Source organism: Dama dama, chromosome 11, assembly GCF_033118175.1.
Source record: "Dama dama isolate Ldn47 chromosome 11, ASM3311817v1, whole genome shotgun sequence".
Classification (NCBI taxonomy): Eukaryota; Metazoa; Chordata; class Mammalia; order Artiodactyla; family Cervidae; genus Dama; species Dama dama.
Genome location: NC_083691.1, coordinates 103,551,873 through 103,567,075, shown reverse-complemented (window position 1 = coordinate 103,567,075; position 15,203 = coordinate 103,551,873).

Genomic DNA, 15,203 nt, shown 5'->3' with positions numbered 1-15,203 from the left:
GCTTCAAAAGGTGTGAAAAATATGAAGAGCTTCAAAAAGTGTCAAAAATTAGATGAGCAGGAAACGGTCTGAAAAATAGGAGGAGCATGAAGCGTGTTCAAAAAAGTGAAGAGCCTGAAAAGGTGTGAAAAATATGAAGAGCTTCAAAAGTAGTCAAAAATATGAGGAGCATGAATAGGTCTGAAAAATAGGAGGAGCATGAAGCGGTGTTCAAAAACATGAAGAGCCTGAAAAGGTGTGAAAAATATGAAGAGCTTCAAAAGGTGTCAAAAATATGAGGAGCAAGAAATGGTCTGAAAAATAGAAGGAGCATGAAACGGTCTTCAAAAACATGAAGAGCCTGAAATGGTGTGAAAAATATGAAGAGCTTCAAAAGGTGTCAAAAATGTGAGGAGCATGAAACGGTCTGAAAAATAGGAGGAGCATGAAGCGGTGTTCAAAAACATGAAGAGCCTGAAATGGTGTGAAAAATATGAAGAGATTCAAAACGTGTCAAAAATATGAGGAGCATGAAACGGTCTGAAAAAAGGAAGAGCAAGAAAGGGTGTTGAAAAACATGAAGAGACTGAAAACGTGTGAAAAATTTGAAGAGCTTCCAAAGATGTGAAAAATATGAAGAGCTTCAAAAGGTGTCAAAAATGAGATGAGCATGAAACGGTCTGAAAAATACGAGGAGCATGAAGGTGTGTTGAAAATCATGAAAAGCCTGAAAAGGTGTGAAAAATATGAAGAGCTTCAAAAGATGTGAAAAATATGAAGAGCATCAAAAGATGACAAAATGAGATGAACATGAAACGGTCTGAAAAATAGGAGGAGCATGAAGCGGTGTTGAAAAACATGAAGAGCCTGAAAAGGCGTGAAAAATATGAAAAGTTTGAAAAGGTGTCAAAAATGAGATGAGCATGAAACGGTCTGAAAAATAGGAGGAGCATGAAGCGGTGTTGAAAAACATGAAGAGTCTGAAAAGGTGTGAAAAATATGAAGACATTCTAAAGGTTTCAAAAATGAAATGAGCATGAAACGGTCTGAAAAATAGGAGGAGCATGAAGTGGTGGTGCAAACCATGAAGAGCCTGAAAATGCGTGAAAAATATGAAGAGGTTCAAAAGGTGTGAAATACATGAGGAGCATGAAACTCTCTGAAAAATAGGAGGAGCATGAAGCGGTGTTCAAAAACATGAAGAGCCTGAAATGTTGTGAAAAATTTGAAAAGCTTCAAAAGTTGTCAAAAATATGTGGAGCATGAAACGGTCTGAAAAATAGGAGGAGTATGAAGCGGTGTTGAAAATCATGAAGATCCTAAATGGTGTGAAAAACATGAAGAGCTTCAAAAAGTGTCAAAAATATGAGGAGCATGAAACAGTCTGAAAAATAGGAGAATCATGTAACGGTGTTGAAAAACATGAAGAGCATGAAAAAGTGTGAAAAATATGATGAGCTTCAAAAGGTGTCAAAAATATGAGAAGCTTGAAACGGTTTGAACACTAGGAGGAGCATGAAACTGTATTGAAAAACATGAAGAGCCTGAAAAGGTGGCAAAAATATGAAGAGCTTCAAAAGGTGTGAAAAATAAGAGGAGCATGAAACAGTCTGAAAAATAGGAGGAGCATGAAACGGTGTTCAAAAACATGAAGAGCCTGAAAAGGTGTGAAAAATATGAAGACCTTCAAAAGGTGTCAAAAATATGAGGAGCATGAAACGGTCTGAAAAATAGGCGGAGCCTGAAACTGTGTTGAAAACATGAAAGGCCTGAAAAGTTGTGAAAAATTTGAAGAGCTTCAAAAGGTGTGAAAAATATGAACAGTTTCAAAGGTTTGAAATACATCAGGATCATGAAACGGTTTGAAAAATAGGAGGAGCATGAAGCGGTGTTCAAAAACATGAAGAGCCTGAAAAGGCTTGAAAAATATGAAGAGCTTCAAAAGGTGTGAAATAAATGAGGAGCATGAAACGGTCTGAAAAATAGGAGGAGTATGAAACGGTGTTGAAAAACATGAAGAGCCTGAAAACGTGTGAAAAATATGAAGAGTTTCAAAAGGTATGAAAAATATGAAGAGCTTCAAAAGGTGTCAAAAAAGAGATGTGCATGAAACCGTCTGAAAAAGAGGGGAAGCATGAAGCAGTGTTGGAAAACATGAAGAGCCTGAAAAGGTGTGAAAAATATGAAGAGCTTCAAAAGGTGTCAAAAATATGAGGAGCATGAAACGGTCTGAAAAATAGGAGGAGCATGAAACCGTGATCAAAAACATGAACAGCCTGAAAAGGTGTGAAAAATATGAAGAGCTTCAAAAGGTGTAAAAAATAGGAGGAGCATGAAGCGGTGTTAAAAAACATGAAAAGCCTGAAAAGGTGTGAAAAATATGAAGAGCTTCAAAAGGTGTCAAAAATATGAGAAGCATGAAACGCTCTGAAAAATATGAGGAGCATGAAACTGTGTTCAAAAATATGAAGAGCCTGAAAAGGTGTGAAAAATATGAAGAGCTTCAAAAGGTCTGAAAAATAGGAGGAGCATGAAGTGGTGATGAAAAACATGAAGAGCCTGAAAAGGTGTGAAAAATGTGAAGAGCTTCAAAAGGTGTTAAAAATATTAGAAGCATGAAACGCTCTGAAAAATATGAGGAGCATGAAACGGTGTTCAAAAATATGAAGAGCCTGAAAAGGTGTGAAAAATATGAAGAGCTTCAAAAGGTCTGAAAAATAGGAGGAGCATGAAGTGGTGTTGAAAAACATGAAGAGCCTAAAAAGGTGTGAAAAATGTGAAGAGCTTCAAAACGTGTCAAACATATGAGCAGCAAGAATCTTTCTGAAATATGCAGGAGCATGAAACGGTGTTCAAAAACATGAAAAGCCTGAAAAGTTGTGAAAATATGAAGAGTTTCAAAAGGTGTGAAAAGTATGAAATCCTTCAAAGGTGTCAAAAATGAGATGAGCATTAAACGGTCTGAAAAAGAGGAGGAGCATGAAGCGGTGTTGAAAAACATGAAGAGCTTGAAAACGTGTGAGAAATATGAAGAGCCTCAAAAGTTGTCAAAAATATGAAGAGCTTCAAAAGGTGTCAAAAATGAGATGAGCATGAAGCGGTCTGAAAAATAGGAGGAGGAGGAAGTGGTGCTGAAAAACATGAAGAGCCTGAAAAGGTGTGAAATATATGAAGAGCTTCAAAAGGTGTCAAAAATATGAGGAACATGAAACGGTCTGAAAATGAGGAACAGCTTGAAACGGTGTTCAGAAACATGAAGAGCCTGAAAAGGTGTGAACAATGTGAAGAGCTTCAAAACGTGTCAAAAATATGAGGAGCATGAAACGGTCTGAAAAATAGGAGGAGCATGAAGCGGTGTTCAAAAACATGAAGAGCCTGAAAAGGTGTGAAATATATGAAGAGCTTCAAAAGGTGTGAAAAATAGGCGGAGCATGTACCAGTGTTCAAAAACTTGAAGAGACTGAAAAGGTGTGAAAAATATGAAGATCTTAAAAAAGTGTCAAAAATATGAGGAGCATGACACGGTCTGAAATATAGGAGGAGCATGAAGCCTTGTTCAAAACATGAGGAGCCTGAAAAGGTGTGAAAAATATGAAGAGATTCAAAAGGTGTGAAAACGTGAAGAGGTTCAAAAGGTGTGAAATATATGAGGAGCATGAAACGGTCTGAAAAATATGAGGAGAACGAAACATTCAGAAAAATAGGAGGAGTATGAAGTGGTGTTCAAAAACATGAAAGCCTGAAAAGGTGTGAAAAATATAAAGATCTTCCAAAGGTGTGAAAAATATTAGGAGCATGAAACGGTCTGAAATAAAGGAGGAACATGAAGTGGTGTTGAAAAACATGAAGAGCCTGAAAACATGTGAAAAATATGAAGAGCAACAAAAGATGTCAAAAATGAGTTGAGCATGAAACGGTCTGAAAAATAGGAGGAGCATGAAGCGGGGTTGAAAAACATGAAGAGCCTTAGAACGTGTGAAAAATATGAGGAGCTTGAAAATGTGTGAAAAATATGAGGAGCTTCAAAAGGTGTCAAAAAGGAGATGAGCATGAAACGGTCTGAAAAATAGGAGGAGCAAGAAGTGATGTTGAAAAACATGAAGAGCATGAAATGCTGTGAAATATATGAAGAGTTTCAAAAGGTGTGAAATACATGAGGAGCATTAAATTGTCTGAAAAATAGGAGGAGCATGAAGCGGTGTTCAAAAACATGAAGAGCCAGAAAAGGTGTCAAAAATATGAAGAGCTTCAAAAGGTGTGAAAAATATGAAGAGCTTCACAATGTGTCAAAAATGAGATGAGCATGAAACGGTCTGAAAAAGATGAGGAGCATGAAGTGGTGTTGAAACACATGAAGAGCCTGAAAAAGTGTGAAAAATATGAAGAGATTCAAAGGTGTGAAATACATGAGGATCATGAAACGATTTGAAAAATAGGAGGAGCATGAAGCGGTGTTCAAAAATATGAAGAGCCTGAAAAGGCTTGAAAAATATGAAGAGCTTCAAAAGGTGTCAAAAATATGAGGAGCATGAAACGGTCTGAAAAATAGGAGGAGCATGAAGTGGTGTTCAAAAACATGAAGAGCCTGAAAAGGTGTGAAAAATATGAAGAGCTTCAAAAGGTATGAAAAATATGAAGAGCTTCAAAACGTGTCAAATATATGAAGAGCATGAAACGGTCTGGAAAATAGGATGAGCATGAAACGGTGGTGAAAAACATGAAGAGCCTCAAAATGTGTGAAAAATATGAAAAGCTTCAAAAGGTGTGAAAATATGAAGTGGTTCAAAATTGTCAAAAATGAGAGAAGCATGAAACGGTCTGAAAAATAGGAGGAGCATGACGTGGTGTTCAAAAAAATGAAGAGCCTGAAAAGGTGTGAAATATATGAAGAGCTTCAAAAGGTGACTGAATTATGAGGAGCATGAAACGGTCTGAAAAAAAGGAGGAGCATGAAGCGATGTTGAAAAACATGCAGAGCCTGAAAAGGTGTGAAATATATGCAGAATTTCAAAAGCTGTCAAAAATATGAGGAGCATGAAACGGTGTGAAAAATAGGAGGAGCATGAAACGGTGTTCAAAAACATGAAGATCCTGAAAAGGTGTCAAAAATATGAAGAGCTTCAATAGGTGTGAAAAATCTGAGGAGCATGAAACGATCTGAAAAATAGAAGCAGCGTGAAATGGTTTTGAAAAACATGAAGAGCCTGAAGAGGTGTGAAAAATATGAAGAGCTTCAAAAATGTGAAAAATATGAAGAGCTTCAAAAGGTGTGAAACATATGAGGAGTTTCAAAAGGTGTTAAAAATTAGATGAGCATGAAACGGTCTGAAAAATAGGAGGAGCAGGAAGTGGTGTTGAAAAACATGAAGAGCCTGAAAAGGTGTGAAAAATATAAAGAGCTTCAAAAGGTGTGAATTACATGAGGAGCATGAAACAGTCTCAAAAAAAGGAGGAGCATAAGGCGGTGTTGAAAAACATGAAGAGCCTGAAAATGTGTGAAAAATATGAAGAGATTCAAAAGGTGTCAATAATATGAGGAGCATGAAACGGTCTGAAAAATGGGAGGAGCATGAAGCTGTGTTCAAAAACATGAAGAGCCTGAAAAGGTGTGAAAAATATGAGGAGAATGAAATTGTCTGAAATTTAGGAAGAGCATGAAGTGATGTTCAAAAACATGAAGAGCCTGAAAAGTTGTGAAAAATATGAAGAGCTTCAAAAGGTGTCAAAAATATGAGGAGCATGAAACGGTCTGAAAAATAGGAGGAGTATGAAGTGTTGTTCAAAAACGTGAATAGCCTGAAAATGTGTGAAAAACATGAAGAGAGTCAAAACGTGTCAAAAATATGAGGAGCATGAAACGGTCTGAAAAATAGATGCAGCATGAAGCGGTGTTCAAAAACGTGAAGAGGCTGAAAAGGTGTGAAAAATATGAACGGCTTCAAAAATGTCAAAAATATGAGGAGTATGAAACGGTCTGAAAAATAGGAGGAGCATGAAGCGATGTTGAAGAACATGAACAGTCTGAAAAGGTGTGAAATATATGAAGAGTTTCAAAATGTGTGAAATACATGTGGAGCGTGAAACGATTTGAAAAATAGGATGATCATGAATTGGTGTTGAAAAAAATGAAGAGCCTGAAAAGGTGTGAAATATCTGAAGAGCTTCAAAAGGTGTCAAAGATGTGAGGAGAATGAAACGGTCTGAAAAATAGGCGCAGCATGAAGCGGTGATCAAAAACATGAAGAGCCTGAAAAGGTGTGAATAATATGAAGAGCTTCTAAAGGTGTCAAAAATATGAGGAGCATGAAACGGCCTGAAAAATAGGCGGAGCATGAAGCGGTGTTGAAAAACATCAAGAGCCTGAAAAGTGTGAAATATATGAAGAGCTTCAAATGGTGTGAAAAATATGAGGAGCATGAAACGGTCTGAAAAATAGGAGGATCATGAAGCGGTGTTTAAAAACATCAAGAGCCTGAAAAGTTGTGAAAAATATGAAGAGCTTCAAAAGGTGTCAACAATATGAGGAGCATAAAACGGTCTGAAAAATACGAGGAGCATGAAGCGGTGTTGAAAAACATGAAGAGCCTGAAAAGGTGTGAAAAATATGAAGAGCTTCAAAAGGTGTGAAATACATGAGGAGCATGAAACGGTCTGAAAACTAGGAGGAGCATGAAGTGGTGTTGAAAAACATGAAGAGCCTGAAAAGGTGTGAAAATTATGAAGAGCTTCAAAAGGTGTCAAAAATATGAGGAGCATGAAACGGTCTTAAAAATAGGAGGAGGATGAAGCGGTGTTCAAATACTTGAAGAGGATGAAAAGCTGTGAAAAATATGAAGAGCTTCTAAAGGTGTCAAAAATATGAGGAGCATGAAACGGTCTTAAAAATAGGAGGAGGATGAAGCGGAGTTCAAAAACTTGAAGAGGATGAAAAGGTGTGAAAAATATGAAGAGCTTTAAAAGGTGTCAAAAAAATGAGGAACATGAAAAGGTCAGAAAAATAGGAGGATTATGAAACGGTGTTCAAAAAGATGAAGAGCCTTAAAAGGTGTGAAAAATATGAAGAGTCTCAAAACGTGTTAAAAATATGAGGAGTATGAAACGGTATGATAAATAGCAGGAGCATGAACCGGTGTTGAAAAACATGAAGAGTCTGAAATCGTGTGAAAAATATGAAGAGCTTCAATAATGTGAAAAATATGAAGAGCTTCAAAAGATGTGAATAAAATGCAAAGCTTCAAAAGATGTCAAAAATGAGATGAGCATGAAACGGTCTGAAAAATAAGAGGGTCATGAAGTCGTGTTCAAAACTATGAAAAGCCTGAAAAGGTGTGAAAAATATGAAGTGCTTCAAAAGGTGTGAAAAATATGAGGAGCATGATACGGTCTGAAAAATAGGAGGAGCATGAAGCGGTGTTCAAAAACATGAAGAGCCTGAAAAGGTGTGAGAAATATGAAGAGCTTCAAAAGGTGTGAAAATTATGAGGAGCCTGAAACGGTCTGAAAAATAGGAGGAGCATGAAGCGGTGTTCAAAAACATGAAGAGCCTGAAAAGCTGTGAAAAATATGCAAAGCTTCAAAAGGTGTCAAAACTGAGATGATCATGAAACGGTCTGAAAAATAGGAGGAGGATGAAGCGGTGTTCAAAAACTTGAAGAGGATGAAAAGCTGTGAAAAATATGAAGAGCTTCAAAAGGTGTTGAAATTATGAGGAGCCTGAAACGGTCTGAAAAATAGGAGGAGCATGAAGCGGTGTTCAAAAACATGAAGAGCCTGAAAAGGTGTGAAAAATATGAAGAGCTTCAAAAGGTGTCAAAAATATGAGGAGCATGAAACTTTCTGAAAAATAGGAGGAAAATGAAGCGGTGTTGAAAAACATGAAGAGTCTGAAAAGGTGTGAAATATATGAAGAGCTTCAAAAGGTGTGAAATACATGAGATGCAAGAACCGTCTGAAAAATAGGAGGAGGATGAAGCTGTGTTCAAAAACATGAAGAGCCTGAAAAGGTGTGAAATATATGAAGAGCTTCAAAAGGTGTCAAAAATATGAGGAGCATGAAACTTTCTGAAAAATAGGAGGAAAATGAAGCGGTGTTGAAAAACATGAAGAGTCTGAAAAGGTGTGAAAATATGAAGACCTTCAAAAATATGAAAAATATGAAGAGCTTCAAAAGGTGTGATAAACATGAAGAGCTTCAAAAGGTCTCAAAAATGAGATGAGAATGAAACGGTCTGAAAAATAGTAGGAGCATGAAGAGGTGATGTAAATCATGAAGAGCCAGAAAAGGTGTGAAAATATGAAGAGATTCAAAAATATAAAAAATATGAAGAGCTTCAAAAAGTGTGACAAATATGAAGAGTTTCAAAAGGTGTCAAAATCAGATGAGCAAGAAACGATCTGAAAAATAGGAGAAGCATGAAGTGGTGTTGAAAAACATGAAGAGCCCGAAAAGCTGTGAAAAATATGAAGTGCTTCAAAAGGTGTGAAAAATATGAGGAGCATGAAATGGTCTCAAAAATAGAAGCAGCATGAAGCGGTGTTCAAAAACATGAAGAGCCTGAAAAGGTGTGAGAAATATGAAGAGCTTCAAAAGGTGTGAAAAATATGAGGAGCAAGAAAAGGTCTGAAAAATAGGAGCAATATGAAACGGTGTTCAAAAACAAGGAGAGTCTGAAAAGGTGTGAAAAATAGTAAAATCCTCAAAAAGTGTCAAAAATATGAGGAGCATGAAACGGTCTGAAAAATTGCAGGAGCATGAAGTGGTGTTGAAAAACATGAAGAGTCCGAAAACGTGTGAAATTAAGAAGAGCTTCAAAAATATGAGAAATATGAAGAGCTTCAAAAGGTATCAAAATGAGATGAACATGAACCGGTCTGAAAAATAGGAGGAGCATGAAGTGGGGTTGAAAAAATGAAAAGCCTGAAAAGGTGTGAAATATATGAAGTGCTTCAAAGGTGTCAAAAATATGAGGAGAATGAAACGGTCTGAAAAATAGGAGGAGCATGAAGTGGTGTTGAAAAACATGAAGAGCCTGAAAACGTGTGAAAAATATGAAGACCTTCAAAAAGTGTGAAAAATATGAAGAGTTTCAAAAGGTGTGAAAAAAGAGATGAGCATGAAAAGGTCTGAAAAATAGGAGGAGCATGAAGCGGTGTTGAAAATCATGAAGAGCCTGAAAAGGTGTGAAAAATATGAAGAGCTGCAAAAGGTGTCAAAATGAGATGAGCATGAAACGGTCTGAAAAATAGGAGGAGCAAGAAGTGGTGTTGAAAAACATGAAGAGCCTGAAAAGGTGTGAAAATATGAAGAGATTCAAAAACATGAAAAATATGAAGAGCTTCAAAAGGTGTGAAAAATATGAAGAGCTTCAAAGGTGTCCAAAATATGAGGAGCATGAAACGGACTGAAAAATAGGAGGAGCATGAAGCGGTGTTGAAAAACATTAAGAGCCTGAAAAGGTGTGAAAAATATGAAGAGCTTCAAAAGGTGTCCAAAATATGAGGAGCATGAAACGGTCTGAAAAATAGGAGGAGCATGAAGCGGTGTTGACAAACATGAAGAGCCTGAAAAGGTGTGAAAATATGAAGAGATTCAAAAATATGAAAAATATGAAGAGCTTCAAAAGGTGTGACAAATATGAAGAGCTTCAAAAGGTATCAAAAATGAGATGAGCATGAAACGGTCTGAAAAATAGAAGGAGCATGAAGCGGTGATGAAAAACATGAAGAGCCTGAAAAGGTGTGAAAATATGAAGAGATTCAAAAACATGAAAAATATGAAGAGCTTCAAAAGGTGTGAAAAATATGAAGAGCTTCAAAAGGTGTCAAAATGAGATGAGAATGAAATGGTCTGAAAAACAGGAGGAGAATGAAGCGGTGTTGAAAATCATCAAGAGCCTGAAAAGGTGTGAAAAATATGAAGAGCTTCAAAAGGTGTGAAATATATGAGGAGCATGAAACAGTCTGAAAATTAGTAGGAGCATATAGCGGTGTTGAAAAACATGAAGAGCCTGAAAAGGTGTGAAAAATATGAAGAGCTTCCAAAATTGTCAAAAATATGAGGAGCATGAAACGGTCTGAAAAATACGAGGAGCATGAAACGGTAGGAAAAATAGGAGGAGCATGAAGCGGTGTTCTAAAACATGAAAACCATGAAAAGGTGTGGAAAATAGGAAGAGCTTCAAAAGGTGTCAAAATTATGAGGAGCATGAAACGGTCTGACAAATACGAGGAGCATGAAACGGTGTTGAAAAACTAGAAGAACCTGAATAGGTGTGAAAAATATGAAGAGCTTCATAAGGTGTCGAAATTATGAGGAGCATGAAACGGTCTGAAAAATAGGAGAAGCATGAAACGGTGTTCAAAAACATGAAGAGCCTGAAAAGGTGTGAAAAATATGAAGAGCTTCAAAAGCTGTAAACAACATGAAGAGCTTCAAAAGGTGTCAAAAGTGAGATGAGCATGAAACGGTCTGAAAAATAGGAGGAGGATGAAGTGGTGTTGAAAACATGAAGAGCATGAAAAGGTGTTGAATATGTGAAGAGCTTCAAAAGGTATCAAAAATATGAGGAGCATGAAACGGTCTGAAAAATAGGAGGAGCATGAAGCGGTGTTGAAAACATGAAGAGCCTGAAAAGGTGTGAAATATATGAAGAGCTTCAAAAGGTGTCAAAAATGAGATGAGCATGAAACGGTCTGAAAAATAGGAGGACGATGAAGTCGTGTTGAAAACATGAAGGGCATGAAAAGGTGTGAAATATATGAAGAGCTTCAAAAGGTGTCAAAAATATGAGGAGCATGAAACGGTCTGAAACATAGGAGGAGCATGAATTATTGTTGACAAACTTAAAGAGCCTGAAAAGGTGTGAAAAATATGAAGAGCTTCAAAAGTGTGAAATACATGAGGAGGATGAAACGGTCTGAAAACTAGGAGGAGCCTGAAGCGGTGTTGAAAAACTTGAAGAGCCTGAAAAGGTGTGAAATATATGAAGAGATTCAAAAGATGTGAAAATTATGTGGAGCAGGAAACGGTCTGAAAATTAGGAGGTTCATGAAGCGGTGTTGAAAAACATGAAGAGCCTGAAAAGGTGTGAAAAATATGAAGAGCTTCAAAAGGTGTGAAATACATGAGGAGGATGAAACGGTCTGAAAACTAGGAGGAGCCTGAAGCGGTGTTGAAAAACTTGAAGAGCCTGAAAAGGTGTGAAATATATGAAGAGCTTCAAAAGATGTGAAAATTATGTGGAGCAGGAAACGGTCTGAAAATTAGGAGGTTCATGAAGCGGTGTTGAAAAACATGAGGAGCCTGAAAAGGTGTGAAAAATATGAAGAGCTTCAAAAGGTGTGAAATATATGAGGAGCTTGAAACGCTCTGAAAAACAGGAGGAGCATGAAGTGGTGTTGAAAAACATGAAGAGCATGAAAAAGTGTGAAAAATATGAAGAGCTTCAAAAGGTGTGAAAAATATGAAGAGCTTCAAAAGGTGTCAAAAATATGAGGAGCATGAAACAGTCTGAAAAATAGGAGGAGCAAGAAGCTGTGTTGAAAAACAAGAAGAGTCTGAAAAGGTGTGAAATATATGAAGAGCTTCAAAAGGTGTCAAAAATGAGATGATAATGAAGCGGTCTGAAAAATTGGAGGAGCATGAAGCACTGTTGAAAACCATGAAGAGCCTGAAAAGGTGTGAAAAATATGAAGAGCTTCAAAAGCTGTGAAAAATATGAAGAGCTTCAAAAGGAGACAAACATATAAGGAGCATGAAACGGTCTGAAAAATAGGAGGAGCATGAAGGTGTGCTCAAAAACATGAAGAGCCTGAAAAGGTGTGAAAAACATAAAGAGCTTCAAAAGGTGTCAAAATATGAGGAGCATGAAAAAGTCTGAAAAATAGGAGGAGCAAGAAACGGTGTTCAAAAATAATAAAGAGCCTGAAAAGGTGTGAAAAATATGAACAGCTTCAGAAGGTGTCAAAAATATGAGGAGCATAAAACGGTCTGAAAAACAGCAGGAGCATGAAATGGTGTTTAAATACATGAAGAGACTGTAAAGGTGTGAAAAACATGAAGAGCTTCAAATGGTGTGAAATACATGAGGAGCATGAAACGGTCTGAAAAATAGGAGGAGCATGAATGTGTGCTGAAAAACATGAAGAGCCTGAAAAGGTGTGAAAAACATGAAGAGCTTCAAAAGGTATGAAAAGTATGAGGAGCATGAAACGGTCGTAAAAATAGGAGGAGCATGAAGCAGTGTTCAAAAACATGAAGAGCCTGAAAAGGTGTGAAAAATATGAAGAGCTTCAAAAGCTGTAAACAACATGAAGAGCTTCAAAAGGTGTCAAAAATGAGATGAGCATGAAACGGTCTGAAAAATAGGAGGAGGATGAAGTGGTGTTGAAAACATGAAGAGCATGAAAAGGTGTTGAATATGTGAAGAGCTTCAAAAGGTATCAAAAATATGAGGAGCATGAAACGGTCTGAAAAATAGGAGGAGCATGAAGCGGTGTTGAAAACATGAAGAGCCTGAAAAGGTGTGAAATATATGAAGAGCTTCAAAAGGTGTCAAAAATGAGATGAGCATGAAACGGTCTGAAAAATAGGAGGACGATGAAGTCGTGTTGAAAACATGAAGGGCATGAAAAGGTGTGAAATATATGAAGAGCTTCAAAAGGTGTCAAAAATATGAGGAGCATGAAACGGTCTGAAACATAGGAGGAGCATGAATTATTGTTGACAAATATAAAGAGCCTGAAAAGGTGTGAAAAATATGAAGAGCTTCAAAAGGTGTGAAATACATGAGGAGGATGAAACGGTCTGAAAACTAGGAGGAGCCTGAAGCGGTGTTGAAAAACTTGAAGAGCCTGAAAAGGTGTGAAATATATGAAGAGCTTCAAAAGATGTGAAAATTATGTGGAGCAGGAAACGGTCTGAAAATTAGGAGGTTCATGAAGCGGTGTTGAAAAACATGAGGAGCCTGAAAAGGTGTGAAAAATATGAAGAGCTTCAAAAGGTGTGAAATATATGAGGAGCTTGAAACGCTCTGAAAAACAGGAGGAGCATGAAGTGGTGTTGAAAAACATGAAGAGCATGAAAAAGTGTGAAAAATATGAAGAGCTTCAAAAGGTGTGAAAAATATGAAGAGCTTCAAAAGGTGTCAAAAATATGAGGAGCATGAAACAGTCTGAAAAATAGGAGGAGCAAGAAGCTGTGTTGAAAAACAAGAAGAGTCTGAAAAGGTGTGAAATATATGAAGAGCTTCAAAAGGTGTCAAAAATGAGATGATAATGAAGCGGTCTGAAAAATTGGAGGAGCATGAAGCACTGTTGAAAACCATGAAGAGCCTGAAAAGGTGTGAAAAATATGAAGAGCTTCAAAAGCTGTGAAAAATATGAAGAGCTTCAAAAGGAGACAAACATATAAGGAGCATGAAACGGTCTGAAAAATAGGAGGAGCATGAAGGTGTGCTCAAAAACATGAAGAGCCTGAAAAGGTGTGAAAAACATAAAGAGCTTCAAAAGGTGTCAAAATATGAGGAGCATGAAAAAGTCTGAAAAATAGGAGGAGCAAGAAACGGTGTTCAAAAATAATAAAGAGCCTGAAAAGGTGTGAAAAATATGAACAGCTTCAGAAGGTGTCAAAAATATGAGGAGCATAAAACGGTCTGAAAAACAGCAGGAGCATGAAATGGTGTTTAAATACATGAAGAGACTGTAAAGGTGTGAAAAACATGAAGAGCTTCAAATGGTGTGAAATACATGAGGAGCATGAAACGGTCTGAAAAATAGGAGGAGCATGAATGTGTGCTGAAAAACATGAAGAGCCTGAAAAGGTGTGAAAAACATGAAGAGCTTCAAAAGGTATGAAAAGTATGAGGAGCATGAAACGGTCGTAAAAATAGGAGGAGCATGAAGCAGTGTTCAAAAACATGAAGAGCCTGAAAAGGTGTGAAAAATATGAAGAGCTTCAAAAGCTGTAAACAACATGAAGAGCTTCAAAAGGTGTCAAAAATGAGATGAGCATGAAACGGTCTGAAAAATAGGAGGAGGATGAAGTGGTGTTGAAAACATGAAGAGCATGAAAAGGTGTTGAATATGTGAAGAGCTTCAAAAGGTATCAAAAATATGAGGAGCATGAAACGGTCTGAAAAATAGGAGGAGCATGAAGCGGTGTTGAAAACATGAAGAGCCTGAAAAGGTGTGAAATATATGAAGAGCTTCAAAAGGTGTCAAAAATGAGATGAGCATGAAACGGTCTGAAAAATAGGAGGACGATGAAGTCGTGTTGAAAACATGAAGGGCATGAAAAGGTGTGAAATATATGAAGAGCTTCAAAAGGTGTCAAAAATATGAGGAGCATGAAACGGTCTGAAACATAGGAGGAGCATGAATTATTGTTGACAAATATAAAGAGCCTGAAAAGGTGTGAAAAATATGAAGAGCTTCAAAAGGTGTGAAATACATGAGGAGGATGAAACGGTCTGAAAACTAGGAGGAGCCTGAAGCGGTGTTGAAAAACTTGAAGAGCCTGAAAAGGTGTGAAATATATGAAGAGCTTCAAAAGATGTGAAAATTATGTGGAGCAGGAAACGGTCTGAAAATTAGGAGGTTCATGAAGCGGTGTTGAAAAACATGAAGAGCCTGAAAAGGTGTGAAAAATATGAAGAGCTTCAAAAGGTGTGAAATATATGAGGAGCTTGAAACGCTCTGAAAAACAGGAGGAGCATGAAGTGGTGTTGAAAATCATGAAGAGGATGAAAAAGTGTGAAAAATATGAAGAGCTTCAAAAGGTGTGAAAAATATGAAGAGCTTCAAAAGGTGTCAAAAATATGAGGAGCATGAAACAGTCTGAAAAATAGGAGGAGCAAGAAGCTGTGTTGAAAAATAAGAAGAGTCTGAAAAGGTGTGAAATATATGAAGAGCTTCAAAAGATGTCAAAAATCAGATGATAATGAAGCGGTCTGAAAAATTGGAGGAGCATGAAGCGCTGTTGAAAACCATGAAGAGCCTGAAAAGGTGTGAAAAATATGAAGAGCTTCAAAAGCTGTGAAAAATATGAAGAGCTTCAAAAGGAGACAAACATATAAGGAGCATGAAACGGTCTGAAAAATAGTAGGAGCATGAAGGTGTGCTCAAAAATATGAAGAGCCTGAAAAGGTGTGAAAAATATGAAGAGCTTCAAAATGTGTGAAAAATATGAACAGGTTCAAAAGGTGTAAATATGATATAAGCATGAA